The sequence below is a fragment of the Nomascus leucogenys genome, chromosome 1a, assembly GCF_006542625.1.
Source record: "Nomascus leucogenys isolate Asia chromosome 1a, Asia_NLE_v1, whole genome shotgun sequence".
Classification (NCBI taxonomy): Eukaryota; Metazoa; Chordata; class Mammalia; order Primates; family Hylobatidae; genus Nomascus; species Nomascus leucogenys.
Window position 1 is genome coordinate 22,680,525 of NC_044381.1, and position 18,171 is coordinate 22,698,695.

At 40.2% G+C, this 18,171-nt stretch overlaps 1 long non-coding RNA gene across 1 annotated transcript in view; it reads left to right on the forward strand.

The window, feature by feature from the left end:
- The window catches only part of LOC105738490, a 126,843-nt gene that overhangs the window by 53,075 nt on the left and 55,597 nt on the right, over positions 1–18,171 (forward strand). Inside the window, exon 6 of the long non-coding RNA XR_004032142.1 lies at positions 5,807–5,941. This is a non-coding gene — a long non-coding RNA (uncharacterized LOC105738490). The remainder of the gene's footprint in view (positions 1–5,806; positions 5,942–18,171) is intronic.

Genomic DNA, 18,171 nt, shown 5'->3' on the forward strand with positions numbered 1-18,171 from the left:
GGGGAGTCCTGACCCCTTTTCAGTTTTTCTTCCTCTGTACTGCTGTGATGACTGTGGAAGTGAAATACTTCTTTGGCTGCCAAGGAAGTCCCAGCTGAAAGGTAACCAAAGGGAAGGAGTATTTGGGAGCAGCATGGCTGAAATCCAGTTAACAGTTAAAATCTCGTTGGGCAATTTCTCCTTAATTGACAACAGGAATTGCTGTCACTGTCCTGTCTAGCCACTTTCAAACAGTGGGGATGTTAGCAAGAGCTCCCAGTGAATGCTTCCTAGGGGAGCAGTGATTGCTTTGGCTAGCTTCTGCTGTAGCAGTTTTCTGGCGGTGAAAAGTCTGTACTAAGACAATTGGAGGTGGTAATCATTTTCTAATAACCACCTCAGGCTTTTGGCACCTAATTCGCTGGCACTGTCTAGGGAAGCTCCTTATGCTACCTCATGCTTCTTGTCATGTCAATCTGCTTATCTAATTTTGCTGGGAAATCTGATATCACCCTTCAAATAGTTCACCTCAGTGGGATCCAGTGTGTGCCCTGCAAAGTGCTCAAGGAAGAGTCTGATCGGCTCTGACAAGCAAACAGCAGAAAGAAGTTTTGAAAAAACGGCTACCGTTTTTGCATCTTTTTTACTGTGGTTCCATGGTGTTTGAAATCAGAATGTAATATTGAGTTAATGACACAAGGAAACACTTGGATGTTCATATTGTCTACTTGGTTTTCATGAACCTCACATGGACTGGCTTCATCCTGTTTCAGAGTCCATTCAACTGTAATTTCCACTCTACTTCCTGTGCAGGCCTTCCTCTGGTTTGTGGGCTGTACATTTCAGCCTGCTCCTTTAAGGGGCCCCCTGAGCTGAAAATGAAAGAGACTTTTTGTTGCTTCTGCTACCTGCTTATCATCCAATCCCAATCTCAGGTTTTCTTTTCCTATTTTTCAAACCCAAGTAGCACTTTTCCAACTAGTGTGTAGTTTTTCTTTCAATTCTCTGCTCTTCACAGTAATTAAACAAGAGCTAGCCTCCTTTTCCAAATCTTGTTTTTGTAATACCTTTATTCCCAAAGAGTTATGCTTATAAGAATAACATAAATGTGTTAAACTTGGTATTGATTTGATGATTTCATAAACCCCAGACTCCTTGAAATTCTGCAGGTTTTTGTGAAAGGACTTGCTTAAAATCTTTGCTAATCTACCTGAATTTTCTTCCAAAGGCAGTTATATACAATGTTTCTTAAAACTAATTCTCTAAATTTGCAATTTGGCAGCATCCTACTGGGACTCTAGAGGGTTGATAAATCATGGAAAGTAGGTATTCATATAGGAACTATGAAAGCTCTATGTAGTAAACACTACTTAAGAAGGCCTTACATTTCATAAAAAGTTGGAGATTTTTGTGGAGACTCATAAAATGCATCCTTTATATCAGTGAAGTTTTTGCTTCTAGGTATATTATACTCACATCGAAACACTCCAGGGATTTTGTTTTCAGCCTGCATATACCACGTATATTTATTATCTGGATAGATAAACTAGACGTATACATTTAAAGGAGTTTGCATCAGCTGCTGCTAGGAAGTTTTTCTTGTGTTAGTTAAGATCCTGTGAAACAACCCTTGACATTTCACTAGCTGCACGGTTTGTAATAAAATCTATTTTAGCCTGAGGTTAAATGATGATTGTGGTCCTCACATCATGGTGGGGGGGATCCTGGTGGCCAGATTAAAGGAAACTCCACATTCTCATTTCTGACTTCCCTACAAACTTGTATTAAGATCTTAATTGAAAAACTTATTGCCTCTCTCACCAAAATATTGCAAATTTTAATAGTTTCCCCCAGTGAAATTACAAGCACTATATTACTTTTTTCAGTGCCCTTGAAATTTTAAGGCTGGATGGGGGGCTTCAATGTCTGACTCATTAAGTGTTCTATGTCCCTAGAGCATAGTAGGCATTCACTGAATGAACTGAATGAATGAAAAGCTAGAGTCACATTTTAGTGACCTAACTGTATATTTTCAGAGTAATGTAGTGTTTATAAAAGGACAATGATAACACGTTTCTACAAAGAGATGCGTGACAGATAACACTTCTCTAGAAGAAGGAATTTAGCTTTTGTCATTTGATCTAGGTTTTCAATTACAGAAGCATTGAGAATTTCCTGTGGCTGGATAAGGGCGAATCTTTAAGGCAAGTTGAAGACCCAGGCTGCCCATGTGGACATCAATACTCCCACAGAGCACTCTTCATGAAGAAAAGTGTGGGCTTGCTGTCTTTTCATCAAAACTCGTAGAATTTGGCTGACTGCCTGGTTTATCCCAGGACATTAGTCAGCCCACAAATCCCGCATTTGTTTATTCAGTCCAGAGCAAGTGAATGCTGCCATTCTCTCATCTCCTTTGTTGGCAACACTTTGTTAACCTGAATTGAGTTCTGCAACATAAAATGAAGTGACTAATCTTTTGGGGGGTTCCCCCTCCCAGGTTCTTGTATGAGCAACTAAATCTATACACCACAAAGGCCCATGCTGTCATTTTTTCTCATCCTGCCTCTTTATTCTGACGATTCCATATTGTAGTTCATGAAACCAATACCTTCTAGAGTGTGGCTGAACTGGCGCCAGCGTTAAGAAAAGGAGTTTCCAAACTTTTTAGTTTTGTGAGAAAATGTTAGAAGAAGAGGGAGGTTAGATTGATTATATTTATGTAATCTTCTGTGAATTTGCAGTAGTTATCAACTTGTACTCTCAAAAGTTTTCTAGCTCTGAGTATGTGAGTCTGAAAGTGCAGGAAGTAGGAATCTTAGCACAAAACAACCAGTTTGGATTATCACACAATTAATATGGGATGGAGCTGGAGTATGGACCTGAAGAGAATGTATATTCTTTATCACTAGGTTATTTATCTATCTACAGATGTCTAGAAAGACCTGGGCTTTTTTAGCAAAAGTTTGAGAATCTAGGTTTCTAAGTTTCCATCGACCATGAGAGAGTGATTAGTTTTAGAAGACAGTTGGGGGCAACATTGTGCAAGACAGAAGAGGGGATGAAGAAAATCATGAAGCTGAACATGTTTGCCATAGGCCCAGGCTGTTTTTCAGCATGTTTCACCTAGCAGCTTGGCAGAGAATTCTCAGTGATCATTAGGTCTGTGGAAATTCTATTTGGTTTATAAAGTTTTGGCCCTGACTATGTGTACCATTGATAACTTGTTTTTCTCTCTCTTTCTTCCCTTTTCCTCCAATTCGTAGCCACAGCTACCTTCCAGATGACTTCTTTCTACCACTTTCTTTCTTCCCAGTGTAAGAGAATGCAAGTATATGCTGATGTTTGGAGCAAGAACATTCAAAAATTTTCTTATTAACGTAACTTCTAATGGAAATACAGTATACTACTATGGTGCATACAAAGAAGAAATAGCAACGTATGTTTGTTTTAGACCTGATTGCTGTCTTTTATTCCTTAGGTCCTCCTGGATGTCTTGTAGACTGTCACTAGCTAATTGTTATAGCCATCGAAGGAAAAAATAAGGATTTTTACTTAGGACATACATAACAGAAAAAGAGATGGTTTAGCAAAAAAGCACAGGCTTTGCAATAAGGCAGCCTTGAATTAAAAAAAAAAAAAGTTAACTCATAACTAACTGTGTGACCTGGGATAAGTTACTGACCCTCTTTAGGGCTGAGGGTCCTAATCTGTAAAACGGAAATTATAATAATAACCTTAGCTAGCATTTATTGTGCACATACTATAAGCTGGTGATAATTTATACACACTATCTCATTTAATCCTCACAACAATCCTGTGAGATAGGTACTATTATCATTTCTATTTTACAGATGAAGAATCCAGACATAAAAAGTGAAGTTAAGTAACTTTCTCAAGGTCGCACAGCTACCATATGATGGAGCTGGAATGTAAATCTCTGCAGTTTGACACCAGAGTACATGCTCTTAGTCGCTACATTTGTCTACAAATCTAAAACACATAAGACACATAGGAGGTGCTCAGTTAGTGGTATCTATTACTAAATCAGACTATAAATAATCACCAGGCAATACTTGAAAGGCCACAAACAATTTCTTAGGATTTGTGATAATACTAATAGTTATAACTGATTATGAGTGTACCTTGTGTCAGGCACTTCTTTTCATAGTAATTCAGTCATTATTCAAGAGATTTATTCTTATTTTTATTTTTCTAGTGAGAAAACAGGCTCAAAAAAGCCGACAAATTTGTTTAGGATTACAAAAATATCAAATGATAGGACTGAAAATCAAATCCATATCCTTCCTATGTGAAAACCTGTGTTCTTTCTGCTCTGCTGCCTTTTTATTTTTATTTATTTTACTTTATTTGTTGTTGCTGGTGTTTTTTTCTTGAGACAGAGTCTCACTCTGTCTCAGCTCACTGCAACTTCTGCCTCCTGGGTTCAAGCAATTCTCCTGCCTCTGCCTCCCAAGGAGCTAGGATTACTGGCACCTGCCACCATGCCTGGCTCACTTTTGTATTTTTAATAGATATGGGGTTTCACCATGTTGGCCAGGCTGGTCTCAAACTCCTGACCTCAAGTCATCTGCCTGCCTTGGCCTCCCAAAGTGCTGGGATTTACAGGCATGAGCCACCATGCCTGGCCTGCCTGACTTTTTAAAATTATTAAACTCATATTTATTATTTATCAGATGCCTCTGCCACTTTATTTTTTAAAAATTTATTTTTATTAAGGTATAGTTAACAAATAAAAATTCTATATATTTATTGTGTACAGTGGAATGTTTTGATATATGTACACATTGTGAAATGGTTAAATCAAACTAAGATATCTGTCACCTCATATGCATGCCATATTTTTGTGGTGAGAACATTTATGATCTACTGTCTTAGCAATTTTTAATATTCTGCTGTTTGACTTTTAACCCAAGGCTTGGATTAGGACAGCCTTTGTAGCTTAGTTTTAGGTTCAGGGATAACAAAAGTTGTTTTATCCTTTAGGCTTTTGCAACTTGCCATTTTCATAATGAAGATCTGGGGGAAAAATTAGTTTAAATGGTTTTTAAAATAGCCATTAGCTCAAGACATATTCAGCCCAGGCAGGATAAGTAGTTTTGCCAGCATTCTCCTGTAGGTAGGTTGGTTGTTTTTTGTTTTTGTTTTTTTGCCACAGTCTTTTTAAAAAAGATAACTTTTAAGAAACCTTTGTTTTCTGTGATTGATCTCTTTCACTATTTTTTATAGAGGGCCAGGAATATGAGTAAATGATTCTTGGGCTTGGGTGCAGGTGATCCACGTGCTGGCAGACAGAAATCTAAAGGGACAAAAGAGGTTGTCCTTTGAAGATACTTTTCCTGGCTTGGGTTTTATATTTTTGGATTTGATTCAGTAAAAATTTTTATTGAGGACCTACTGCATACCAGACACTCAGCTACATTATGAGAGGTTTGGGGGGCCTATATTGTCATATAGGGAGGATGAATAAAGAATACAAACAATTATAGTACAAATCAGAATAAAATTTGGCATGCAATGGGCTATCAGATGGTATGGAGGAAGAGAGCATATTTTATTAGTGGAGCTAGGAAATATGTTACAAAGTTGATGGCATTCTTGATGGGTCTTGAAGGATAGATAGATTTTTTTTTTCTTTTTTTTTTGAGATGGAGTCTTGCACTGTCGCCCGGGCTGGAGTGCAGTGGTGCAATCTCGCCTCCCAGGTTCAAGTGACTCTCCTGCCTCAGCCTCCTGAGTAGCTCGGATTATAGGTTCCTGCCACCACATCCAGCTAATCTTTTTTTGTATATATATATATATTTTTTAGTAGAGACGGGTTTCACCATGTTGGCCCGACTGGTCTTGAACTCCTGACCTCGTGATTCACTCGCCTCGGCCTCCCAAAGTGCTGGGATTACAGGTGTGAGCCACCGTGCCCGGCGGATAGAGAGAATTTTGACAGGTGAGGAGGTATTCCAATGCGGAAGAATAATAGGAGCAAAAACACAGTGGTGAGAAATTGGAGGGGAACTGTGAAAATTGCCACATAGATTAGAGGCAGAAAAATAAAGGACGGCTAAGTTTATATAGTGAACAGTGAGCCGCATGGACACAGGTGACTGTTTTTTCCTTTTTGAACCCCTGCTTACTCCAGAGTCACCACCTCTCCTGGCTTTCTGCCAATCTTCTTGGCCACGGTTTCTCAGTCTTCTTTTCTGGCTTCTCTTCCTTGGCCTGAATGCTACGTGTTGAGTGATGTTAGCTTCAGTTTTCTTAACCTCTCTTCTCTTAAGTTGCTATCATTTAAATATCTTTAAATATAATCTACATCGAATTGACCTCTAAACCAGTAATTTTACCCATGACCCATCTCCTCAGCTCCAGATTGTATATAAAACTGTCTACTCAACATCTTCACTTTTGATGTCTAAATCTCTATGTCCAATTTAGAATTCTTGATTCTTTGCTTTCCCTCTCTCCTGGAAATCCTGTTCTTACCAGTCTTCCCCATCTTAATTAATGAACCTGACATTCACCTAGTAGCTTAGTCCTCAAAACTAGGGATTAATGTAGATTTAGTCATTTTTCTTACTCTTGCCATATAATAACATATTATTCTGAGTTTACCTCTACCCAACCCCAAATAGGTAACTGCTATTTTTGTTATAAGATAGTAATATTTGCCTCTGAGTGTATGTGAATTATTTTGATAAAAATAAATATTATTTTTAAAATATTAATTTTACAGGGATTGTCTCTTGATTTCTTCCCAAAAGTTAACTCATAAGTTGTTCAGCAGAGCTATGTATTCTTCAATATGTTATAATTTTGTTCCATCTTCCAAAAGAGCCTTCACATTCTCTTGGCTTGCAGACTCAGATGCTGTGGATTAGATACACAAGTACATGTTCCTGTATATCTATTATGTAGTGAACATAACAATTATGATTGTGATCTTCCAAAGCTCATATTTTTAATCAAAATTAGTTAAATATTCTAAGCCAAAGAATAAAGGTAGATGTAGCATCTAGTCAAAAGGATATTTCTGCTGGCCACACTCAGGAAGACATAAAAATATAGTTGTAGAAAGTGATATAGTATTGGCCAGGTGTGGTGGCTCACACCTGTAATTCCAGCACTTTGGGAGGCCAAGGTGGGCAGATTGCTTGAGCTCAGGAGTTCGAGGCCAGCTTGGGCAACATGGTGTAAACCCCATCTCTACAAAATACAAAAATTAGCCAGGTGTGGTGGTGGACACCTGGAGTCTCAGCTACTCAGGAGGTAGAGGTGGAGGACTGCTTGAGCCTGCGAGGTGGATGTTGCAGTGAGCTGAGATAGTGCCACTGCACTCCAGCCTGGGTGATAGAGTGAGACCCTGTCTTAAAAAAAAAAAAACCCAATGATAGGCTGGACAAGGTGGCTTATGCCTGTAATTCTAGCAGTTTGAGAGGCCAAGGCGGGTGGATCACCTGAGGTCAGGAGTTTGCGACTAGCCTGGCCAACATGGTGAAACCCTGTCTCTACTAAAAATATAAAAAATTAGCCAGGTGTGGTGGTGGGCACCTGTATTCCCAGCTACTGGGGAGGCTGAGGCAGGAGATTTGCTTGAATCCGGGAGGCAGAGGCTGCAGTGAGCCGAGATTGCACCATTGCACTTCAGCCTGGCAACAACAGCGAAACTCCATCTCAAAAACGAAACAAAACAAACAAACCCAGTGAAAACCAGTATTGAAAATAGATTGCCTCTCCCTTGCTTCATGGTCTATTCTTATGTAATTTTCAAGATAAGTTCATTTTGGTGGGTACTGACAAATTTCCATTTATTTACTTTTTTCCCTTACATTCATTTCTTCTCAGTCTCTCCAATGAACGCCTTCACTGATATCCAAAGCGTGAAGAGACACACCAGGGGAAAACATAGACCTAACACAGGACAAATGGAATTATTAGAAACATTTTCTAGCAGAAGAACACTATTCTGTTGCCATTTGAATCTTTGCTTCTTTCTAGGTTTGAAAATGAGCCTATCATATAAGCCCAAATGTAAACAGAAAGAGGTTGAATCAGTCACGATAAACCCAATTATGCTGTGGTAACAAACAACTTCAAAATCTCATTGGCTTAAAATATACAGAATTATTCCTACTCATGGCACATATCCATCAATCATCTGCAGGGGATCTGCTCACTGAAGTCACTTAGGAACTTGGACTGATGGAACTGACACTTTTGGGTCCACTATATGTATTAATCTGTTTTCACCCTGCTGATAAAGACCCAAAACTGGGAACAAAAAGAAGTTTAACTAGACTTACAGTTCCGCATGGCTGAGGAGGCCTCAGAATCATGGTGGGAGGCAAAAGGCACTTCTTATATGGTGGCAGCAAGAGAAAATGAGGAAGAAGCAAAAGCGGAAACCTCTGATACACCCATCAGATCTCATGAGACTTATTTCACGGTCAAGAGAATAGCATGGGAAAGACTGGCCCCCATAATTTAATTACCTCCCTCTGGGTCCCTCCCTTAATGTGTGGGAATTCTGGGAGAAACAATTCAAGTTGAGATTTGGTGGGGATGCAGCCAAACCATGTTATTTCACCCCTGGCCCTTCCAAATCCCATGTCCTCACATTTCAAAACCAACCATGCCTTCCCAATAGTCACCCAAAGTCTTAACTCATTTCAGCATTAATCCGAAAATCCACAGTCCAAATTCTCATCTGAGACAAGGCTAGTCCCTTCTGCCTATAAGCCTGTAAAATCAAAGCAAGTTAGTTACTTCCTAGATACAATGGTGGTACCAGTATTTGGTAAATACAGCTGTTCCAAATGGGAGAAATTGGCCAAAGCAAAAGGGTTACACGGCCCATTCAAGTCCAAAATCCAGCGAGGCAGTCAAACTTTGAAGCTCCAAAATGATCTCTTGTGACTCCAGGTCTCATATCCAGGTTATGCTGGTGCAAGAGGTGGGTTGCCATGGTCTTGGGCAGCTCCGTCCCTGTGGCTTTGCAGGGTACAGCCTCCTTCCAGTCTGCTTTCACGGGCTGGTGTTGAGTGTCTGTGGCTTTTCCAGATGAATAGTGTAAGCTATTGGTGGATCTACCATTCTGGGATCTGGAGGACGGTGGCCCTCTTCTCACAGCTCCACTAGGCAGTGCCTAGGGACTGTGTGTGGGGGCTCTAACCTCACATTTCTCTTCTGCACTGCCCTAGCAGAGGTTCTCCATGAAGGCTCCACCCCAGCAGCAAACTTTTGCCTGGGCATTCAGGCATTTCCATGCATCTTCTGAAATCTAAGTGGAGGTTACCAAACCTCAATTCTTGACTTCTGGGCACCCACTGGGTCAATACCACATGGAAGCTGCCAAGGCTTGGGGCTTCCACCCTCGGAAGCCACAGCCTGAGCTATACGTTGGCCTCTTTCAGCCACAGCTGGAGCAGCTGGGACACAGGGCACTAAATCCCTAGGCTGCCCATGGTGCAGGGACCCTGGGTCCGGTCTATGAAACCACTTTTTCCTCCTGGGCCTCTGGGCCTGTGATGGGAGGGGCTGCCATGAAGGTCTCTGACATGGCCTGGGGACATTTTCCCCATGGTCTTGGGGATTAACATTAGGCCCCATGCTACTTACGCAAATTTCTGCAGCTAGCTTGAATTTCTCCCCAGAAAATGGGTTTTTCTTTTCTATTGCATAGTCAGGCTGCAAATTTTCTGAACTCTGTTTCCCTTTTAAAACTGAATGCCTTTAACAATACCCAAGTCACATCTTGAATGCTTTGCTGCTTAGAAATTTCTTCCACCAAATACCCTAAATCATCTCTCTCAAGTTCAAAGTTCCACAAATCTCTAGGGCAGAGGCAAAATGCCACCATTATCTTTGCTAAAACATAACAAGAGTCACCTTTGCTCCCGTTCCCAACAAGTTCCTCATCTCCATCTGAGGCCACCTCAGCCTGGATTTTATTGTCTATATCACTATCGGCATTTTGGACAAAGCCATTAAACAAATCTCTAGGAAATTCTAAGCATTCCCACATTTTCCTGTCTTCTTCTGAGCCCTTCAAACTGTTCCAATCCCTGCCTGTTACTCAGTTCCAAAGTCACTTCCACATTTTTGGGTATCTTTTCAGCAAAGCCCCACTCTACTGGTACCAATTTACTATATTAGTCCATTTTCATGCTGCTGATAAAGACATACCTGAAACTAGGAACAAAAAGAGGTTTCATTGGACTTACAGTTCCACATGGCTGGAGAGGCCTCAGAATCATGGCAGGAGGTGAAAGGCACTTCTCACATGGCAGTGGCAAGAGTAAAATGAGGAGGAAGCAAAAGTGGAAACCCCTGATAAACCCATCAGATCTCGTGAGACTTATTTCACTATCAGGAGAATAGCATGAGAAAGATCAGCCCTCACTATTCATTTACCTCCCCCTGGGTCCCTCCCACAAGATGTGGGAATTCTGGGAGATACAATTCAATTTGAGATTTGGTGGGGACACAGGCAAACCATATTACTATACCACAAGTTTTTTTTAAAAAACCAAACTTTTGAGAATCTTGTACTGATAATTAATATCTGGTCTGGAAGTGAAGCAAATTTCTTTTTCTTGCAACTGATTGGCCAGAAACCAGCTAGATGGCCCCACCAAGCCAACATTGGGGGAGAACTGAAATATTTGGCAAACAGCACCCATGACCATCACAGCTGGAAGTTCTCAGTCTGGAACTCCTTCCCCAGGCCTCCCATTTCTGGAACTCTGAGAACAACAATCCAGAAATCTGATGACATCTTTTCCTTTACTAGCCAAAATCTGATGACATTTTTTCCTTTACTAGCCAAAAGGGAGAACAATAAGCAAATAAACTCAATTCTCTCCCATTTATACTTTTAAATTTGAGAACCAATTGTGTGTTTATAAGAAAGTGAGGGTTGAGCATCATGAAGAAAAATATAAAGATCTTTAAAAAGTATATAATTGGGCCTATTAGCTACAAACATAGATCATTATTAATATGTGTCTGAATGACATTTAAAATGCATAATCATAATCAAGCCTGTTAGATGCAAAACTCATCCATTAATAGCAACTAAATTTCATTAGGTAAGTAGTAATGCTGTGTTTAAAAGAGTAATCTATTTGGAAACAGGAATTAATACTCAGAATATTATTATTAATATATTTGAAAATACATGTGTTTATTTGTCCCAGCCCTTACAAGGTATGTGGTAATGGTTAAGGTATTTCTCCTCTGTATGCCTAAGTTTTCTTCTTTATAAAAAGGGGGAGGGAATAATAGCACCTGATTTTACTTTTGTTGTGAAGATTAAATTTGTACATATATAGATATATATCTATATCTATAGATGCACTTATATATGTATGTAAAATATTTAGGCTTGTGCCTGACATTAAATACTAAAAAATACTAGCTATTATTTTTATCCTCATATTAATATCATATATGACACATTCATAATTTAAACAAAAGCCTACAAAGAACTCATAAATTAAAAGAAGATAGTCTTTTCACAAGATAACAAATTTTGGAACAATTTTTTAGAGTCTCTAGACATCTGTTACTGACGTTGTGAGTGAAATGGGTCTGTGAAGGGAAGATATAGGTGGAACTGGGCCAGTGTTTGCAGAGGACCATGATATTTCTATATCTCTGCTGGCTCCCTGTCAGTTCTAGAGCTAGTTCAAGTGAAGCCTCCATAACCTCTGGACAATAAAAATGCACCATGCTATTATTAGCATGATGAATGAATTTATTTTTGCTTGGCTTACAAAAAGTTAATAGTTTTCAAAAGGGTCTTTAGGTATACAATTGAAGATACTACATTCTTGGAAAGGAAATCTTTACAGCATACAGGTCCCTGGCACTAATACCTCATTTCTGGGCATAGCTTGATATGGAGCTATAGTTTGTGTTTAATCTGAGGAAAATTTAGGTTGGGGTTATGTTTTGGGCTAGCTCTGCTGGAAACATTATTCTCTTTTAGAGCCAGGGCTGTGGGCTGTGTCACTTGTGACTTGGCAGCCCTTACTGGGGATACATGAGGAAGACATTTCCTTACATGATTCACGACTCTTTCTCTGGGGTTCTGAGGTAGTCTCTGTGTTTCTTGGAGATATCGTTGACTCTAAAATTTCCCCTAAGTGAGGTGATATTCTGTTATCTCATGCATGGGTTTTGGAGGCTGAGGGGTGTCTGGGTTGTCTCCACCACCTACCAGTTGGGTAACATTGTGTAGTTTTTTTTTAAACCTTTCTCAGCTTTAGTTTCCTTATTTGAACAGGGTTAAAAATTGTGCTTGAGAGAAGGAATGGAGATAATATTAGTAGATATTGTTGATGAATTGGGCGAAGCAGAGGGAGGGGGCAAGGTTGACTACCTTTGTTTCTGTCTCAAACAAGTGGGTGATGATGCCTTTGAGGAGATAAGAAAAGTGACTTGTGTGTGTGTGTGTGTGTGTATGTGAAAGACAGACACACACACACACACACACACACATATATATATATATATATATATACAGAGAGAGAGAGATTTATAAATTTTGGACATATGGTTTCAAGGCACTTTTCTCGATGCATAAGTGTAAATGTTCAGTTGAAGTTTTAATGGTGCTTAGGAGAGAGATCTGAACTGATAATAGAGATTCCAAAGGCCTTTACATCAAGAGGATAACTGAAGCTATAGGAGCAGATGAGGCACACCTGTAAAGATGAGGAAAGAAGAAAGCCTAGGGTAGCTCTGAGAACTTTGCTATTTAGTGTCCTCATAGAGGGGATGGAGGATTCTTCACAAAAAGTTCAGTTTTGTGACACCACATTCCCCTGATTTTACTCTTACCTCTTGAGACACCATTTTTTTAATGAAGAAGAAAATTATGTTGTCTGCTTAAAGTAAGGAAGGCAGGTGTTGGTGGGATTCCTTAATAGAAATATAGAGGTTTAAAATACCTACAGGAGTAGGAGATAGAATTGATCAACTAAAAAGTTGAAGAGATTAATTGAAATCTTAACATCAGAGACCATATGTTTGTTGTGACAATAATCCGATTTATTGTAACAATGTGTTTAGGAGTATTTAGCCTTGTAGGTACCAAGATCGCATTGATCCTGTGTTGGGAGTTTGCCAGGTGTGTGCAATAGTGAGAGAGACATGAAGGGATTTGGGGTTGCTGATAAGTGACCAGTTCAGATGACAACTACTCTTTCTTCAACTCTTTCTTCAACTTCAACTGTCCGTTTTGGGAAAGGCTAGTGGCCTGTGAGGAAACGAAGACCCCAGAGCTGGAGGACTCAAAGAGTTTGGAGAGCAGACGTGTGCAAGTGAGGGTTTTGTGAGCACTGGAGGACAGGCGGCTGAGGCAGAGAGTGTGTTATTTGCAGTTATGATATTGGGTGTGGAGCTATTTTTGGTGACAGTGAAGCTCAGTATGTATTTTTTTTATTATTCCCATAGGTGATGGAGGCTTTTTATTTTGCCACAAAACCACTGGTGATGTTGCCTGTGGCCACCTTGGAGATGACACTGGAGGTACACAGGATGTATCCCTGGAGGTGGCAGGGGGTATAAGTTGAGTAGAAAGAGATTTGTTATTGAGTATTTAAGGTCTAGGAACAGATTGAGGGTGTTGGGTGGATTGCCCACTAAGACACTGGGTTTTCTAGCATGATGACAGAAATTGGAGTTGAGGGGGAGAAGAGTTCTATTGTGTCTTGAAGAATGTGATCAGGAGGTATTTCTAATGACACAAACATAGGAGCATACACACTGGTATAGTCAGATGGCATGAGTACCAAGGTGGAAGTGTGGTGGTCCTAAAGTGGCATTAAGGAGCCAATAAATTGTCATTCCTACTCTTAGCTCTGTGTCAGATGAAATAAACAGCATAGTGTGGGGAGAAAATGTTGAGCTTATTGGGGATGGGGTCTTTCCCATAAAGGAAGAAGATTTCAGAAGGCATAGTGGTATGAAAAGAGGAGAAGCCAAAGGGAGGAAGGTCAATAAAGGGTTAAGAATGAGGGGAGGCGAATTGACTTTTTTTCAGCATATGAGGATTATAGGAATGGAAACCTTAATTGGAATTAATTGACCACAAATATTCCAAAGATGGAGTGAATCAGTTAGAGACAGAGATACCTGAGGGTCTGAGGGTCTGAAGTAGGATTTGGCCCAGTCATGTATGGGTAGGTTCACTGTGTGGAGCCTGGGGTCTTGAGGATCTGAACATGGGCTGCCTCCTGTGTGCACGATGGAGGCATCAAGCCTGTTCTCCCTGGGGTGGACTCACGATGAGCTGAGTGGCCAAACACACAACGGTTTTCATTTAACATCTCGTTTCTAGCCTAACGACAAACCTAAAAGGTAGGCATAACAATAATGTTAATAAAACATCTGCATTTCTCCCATCCTTGGAGTTGTGAGGATTTAATGCAATTGTTTGTGGGAAAGCACTTTAACAACTCTAAATTACGATATATATGCTAGGTTTTATTGTTACCCACAACTTTGATGTATTTCTGTTTGTACTCTTCACTGTATCTGTAATACATTCCCCAGGATAATTAGGGCTACCCTTTAACAAAGCCAAGACTCTTTATTTATAGTGGTAAGCTGGCACCTGGGCTGATTCTCTCTAGTGATTATGTAGTTTTGATGTGGACTGGCATTCTTCCCTGGAGTTTGAGTACCTCCCTCAGCAGCTTCTCCCGTCCAGAAGTTCCATCTCTGTGTTTTTCTATTACAAAGCCCAGACTCCCATCTAGGCCACCCACCAGGTTCCTCTTTCCAGTCTTAAGGACATCTTTAGCTCCTGGCTCATTTGTGAGATGGAGTGGACTGACATGCCCTAAGCAAAGATTGCCAGCCTGGTCTGGTTTTCCAGGTCCTCCTTGACTCGACAATAAAGTAACCACTAGACTTTGAGAATTGCAGTTTTACATTGTCCAGAGTCTTCTAGACTTTCAAGAAGATAGGCAAATATGATTCTAACCAAGACGTATTAATACCTCCTACTTCCTTTGAAATGTAACTGAGACTGTATTTGAGATGTTACAATTTCTTGGAAGGGGGAAGGAAGCTTCTGTGATTGAACAAACTTTTTGTTAAGGTAGCTCCCAAGTAGTTTCAGTAGCTTTGTTCTATTATCACTTTTCTACTGATAGTGATTTTTTTCCTTTCAAGGCCTGGGACATGGAGACTGCTTTTCTGCAGTCTTGGAGAATGAGCTACACCTACCTCAATTATTCAGTGCAGTACGATACTCCAGGTCAGCTATTAAGAGGTGTGCACATTATTTTTAGAAAATGTGAGTCAGTCTTGCGAGAAACAAATCTATGCTATATGTTCTTTTTACTCACTTGATTTACAACGTACTGTGATGTATTCTTTTTCTATTCAGCATGTTTTTGTACCCTTAGCTCTTTGTTCTGAGCATAAATGTGACCTTTTGGCTTCAGGTGGAAACTCTGCCTCAGAAGCACTCCCTGGACACAGAAGTTCTTTGAATTAGCATTGATTTTGTTTAATCCCTCATGTTCCCCTGGAAGGCTGATTAACCTTAGTGACTTCTTTCTCTAATAGCTCATATTGAATTACCTCCCTCTGTCTGATTATATCCATTTGAATTACCTGCAAGTTTCTTTTACTTTGTCCTAGAGTGAGGACAATGTGGGTGATGAAGAGCTGAAATCTTCTAGGTAAACATTAGCTTTTTAAAAATTCTATTTTTTTTTATTTTTAAGACAGGGTCTCACTCTGTGACCCAGGCTGGAGTGTATTGGCATGATTACAGCTCACTGCGACCTTGAACTCCCAGGCTCAAACCTGAGCAGCTGGGACTACAGGTGCACCACCATGCATGGTTAGTTTTTAATTTTCTTTTTTAGATAGGGGGTCTCACTATGTTGCCCAGGCTCATATTAAATTCAGGGCCTCCAGAGATCCACCCGCCTCAGCCTTCCAAAGTGCTGGGATTACAGGCATGAGCCACTGCACTAAGCCAAAAACTCTTGTTCAAATTACATTTTCTGCCTTAGTAATGCTGCTTTCCTAGCTTCTGAGAATTTCTAAGACCCGATGGTAACTCTATGCTAAAATTAAAATACGAATGTCCTTTTTAAAACTGCACAATCTCTTTGCTATTGTCAATAGTGCCTCAATAAACATACAATAGCAAAGAGATTGTGCAGTTTTAAAAAGAACATTTGTATTTTAATTTTAGCATACAGTTACTGTCGGGTCTTAGAAATTCTCAGAAGCTAGGAAAGCAGCATTACTAAGGCAGAAAATGTATTCACAATAGCAAAGACTTGGAACCAACCCAAATGTCCATCAATGATAGACTGGATTAAGAAAATGTGGCACATATACACCATGGAATACTATGCAGCCATAAAAAAGGATGAGCTCATGTCCTTTGTAGGGACATGGATGAAGCTGGAAACCATCATTCTGAGCAAACTATCGCAAAGACAGAAAACCAAACACTGATGTTCTCACTCATAGGTGGGAATTGAACAATGAGAACACTTGGACACAGGGTGGGGAACATCACACACCAGGGCCTGTCATGGGGTGGGGAGAGGAGGGAGGGATAGCATTAGGAGAAATACCTAATGTAAATGATGAGTTAATGGGTGCAGCACACCAACATGGCACATGTATACATATGTAATAAAGCTGCACATTGTGCACATGTACCCTAGAACTTAAAGTATAATAATAAAACAAACAAAAAAAACTGCACAATCTCTAGTGTTCAGATGGAGACTAAGCATGATTTTTCTTATAAAAGAGCAGATCAGAATGTTGTATCTTTTATTCAGAAGACTGGACTTAATCACTGTTATCTTTAGTACTTAGTGCTGCTAAGGCTGTGTGTTCAGAATGAGGATAGGATGTCAAATAAATGAAGCTTCATAGAGCAAGAGCAGGGTTGAGTCATGTAAGCAATGTTTCAGCTTCCTCACCTAACTTAGCACCAAAATGTGTTATTGTCATTACAGAGTGCTGATTTAAAGAAAAATAAAAAGAACACACACACACACACACACACACACACACACATGCGCACATGCACACACATGTGTAGCTACATGTCTAGGAAGGATGTGGAGAGTTGAAATATGAAGGCAAAATAAAGCATCTCTTTCAAAGTATAGAGCCTACAGTGGTTAGCACAGAGCTGGCCATATAGCAGGGGTTTCATAAATGCTTGTTGATTAAAGTCTTTTTTTTGAAAGCAATAATGTAGAAGCAGAGCCTAAAGTGTTTTCATAAATCTTAAGAGGTAGGCCGGGCGCGGTGGCTCACGCCTGTAATCCCAGCACTTTGGGAGGCCGAGGCGGGCGGATCACAAGGTCAGGAGATCGAGACCATCCTGGCTAACATGGTGAAACCCCCTCTGTACTAAAAATACAAAAAATTAGCCAGGCGAGGTGGCAGGCGCCTGTAGTCCCAGCTACGTGGGAGGCTGAGGCAGGAGAATGGCGTGAACCCCAGGGGGCGGAGCCTGCAGTGAGCCGAGATCGCGCCACTGCACTCCAGCCTGGGTGAAAGAGCGAGACTCCGTCTCAAAAAAAAAAAAAAAAAAAAAGAGGTAGGCCTTTATGTTCCAATTCAGCAAAACACAAATTTGAAGGCAATCTGTACATTAGCGTTCACATGAGGAAGGCAAAGGAATCAGTGAAATTGTAAAAGCTTTCCAAATTTGCCTTTTCTCTTAAAATTGTCTTTCTCTCATTCTCTTCTCCATATTTCAGGAATCCAAATGTCCTGTTTCATCAATCTTTTGTTCTCTGACTCAAGATAACAACAATAATTTATTGAGCACAAGCCATGACTTGTGGGGCTGCATAGCCCCCAAGCTCCATAGTTCAATATCTGACACATAAGCGGGGCTTACTCTACACTTAAGTGTTAGTTTTGTCCTCACTTTTTTCTCTTTCTCAGAGATCTCCCTTTTCCCCTATTTGTATAAGCATGAAGAAAGCTTTCTTTTCATTCTCTCCCAGTTTAATCAGACAACTCCACATACATACATCTTTGTTCACAGCTATGAACAAGACAGAAAAGGTCCTGGACCTCAAGGACTTTACAATCAATCTGGGAAGGCAAACATTGAACATACAATGTCCGGTGTGATAAGTGTTAGGGCAGGAAAACTCAGAATGCAAG